Source organism: Nematolebias whitei, chromosome 14, assembly GCF_014905685.2.
Source record: "Nematolebias whitei isolate Nwh7 chromosome 14, NemWhi1, whole genome shotgun sequence".
In the NCBI taxonomy this organism is placed as follows: domain Eukaryota; kingdom Metazoa; phylum Chordata; class Actinopteri; order Cyprinodontiformes; family Rivulidae; genus Nematolebias; species Nematolebias whitei.
In genome coordinates, this window is record NC_056511.1 from 7,414,122 (window position 1) to 7,415,883 (window position 1,762).

Below are 1,762 nucleotides of genomic sequence, written 5' to 3' on the forward strand. Positions count from 1 at the left end.
CAACCCTCACTGTGCAGGCGGAGGTGGGTCACCAACCACACTTCTCTTTGGTTTTCCCGTTCTTTGTCTAGTTTTTGTTTTCTGGATTTAAACGCAGAGTCCACACGAGTCACTGAACCACCGTGGCGCCTCCGGCTGAAGCTGAAACGTCGACTCCAGACCTGGAAACCAGAGAAGCAGCGACGCCGAGCCGAGGGCGGCACCAGTCACTGGTTTTATTTTCACTGCTCATCTGGTCCAGACCCGGACTCGAGTCCTTTGTGGGGACAAACTGAAATGGTCCAGGGTTTGCGTTCTTGTCCTGCCGTCCGTCTCTAGACCTGAAGTGTAATGTTGCGTCTTTGTTTTAACTGTACGTCTTTATTTTGATCTTTTTTAAGTAAAAACTAATTTCACATTTTGATGTGCTGTGTCTTCATTGACGAGGGTGGAGGTCTCCACCTCAGGCGGAGGAGCTCAAGGATCTGGGCGTCTTGTTCACGAGAATTGGCAGGATGGAGATGATGACCTTGACCTCAGTAACGAGGGCGTTGCTTCGGTCCGTTGTGGTGAAGAGCCGAGTCGAAAGGCAAAGCTCTGGATTTACTGGTCCGTCTACGTTTCAGTCCTCACCTGTGGTCAGGAGGTTTGGATCGAGTGAAAAGAACGAGATCCTGGATACAAGCGGCTGAAATGAGCTTCCTTCCCTGGGGGGCCGGGCTCAGCCTGAGGTCAGGTGAGGAGCTCTGTCATCTGGGGGGAGCTCAGAGTAGATCCTCCGCTCCTTTACACTGAAAGGTGGTCTGAGCGTCTGATTAGGTTGCCTTCCTTTGGCGGTTCTCTGAGCACGTCTCACTGGGAAGAGACCCTGGATTATCCAGAACTCACTGGAGGGGGTCCACATCCTCTATGGCCTGGGAACCTTGGGATCCTGCAGGAGCTGGGGAGTGGGAGGTCTGGGTTTCTCTCCTGGAACTGCTGCTTGAAGATGGTTTCAAGGCAGTGTTTAACTTGTAAACCAAACGATGCCAGAACGCAGGGCCGGCCCAATCCCCCATGGGGCCCCAAGTGACATTTAGTTTGGGGCCCTCCATTTCTGCTGATAATGTGGATTAGTGCAGTCAGGTGGTCAGCTCAGTAACAAAGTGTCATCTGGCTTATCTTTGGTTCCAAAGACCTGCAGCAGTAATGTACAAAATAATTTGTAATGCAAGAACAACTGATAAAATAACTTGGATGCATAAAAATAAATTGTGCAAAAACAAAATTAAATTAAAAAAAATAAATACTAAGCAGCCACTTTGCTTATGCCTTGAGCCGGCCCTGCCAGAACACAAATAGCAGGGGTGGGGGTTCTCCCCCAGATAATTTTGAATAAAGTATATAGATGCGACAAGGAGTAAACCTGACCAACAGCTCTCCTTGTGTTGTTTGGACTTGTTGTCGTTTGTCTCGTTAGTCCACGTCGGAGCTAAACACTGAAGAGCTCAGACTGAACCCAGTGACTTCATCTTTAACACAAACCTGTTAATAAAATCATCAGAACCAGGATGAACTCTTGGACTCTGCCGCCCTCTACTGGCTGAATGTGGAGACACCCGAAGAAGAAAGACGCCTCACTCAGGTTCGACTTCTTTTCTTTCCCAATCTGAAGTTTAATGTTTCCATGCTGCGTTTCAGAAAGAATACAGATGATACGTGTGGCTCCGGTGAGAACATCCAGTAGTACAAATCAGATTCACGTTACACCGAACAGAAGAGATGGGGGGGGGGGGGGGGGGGG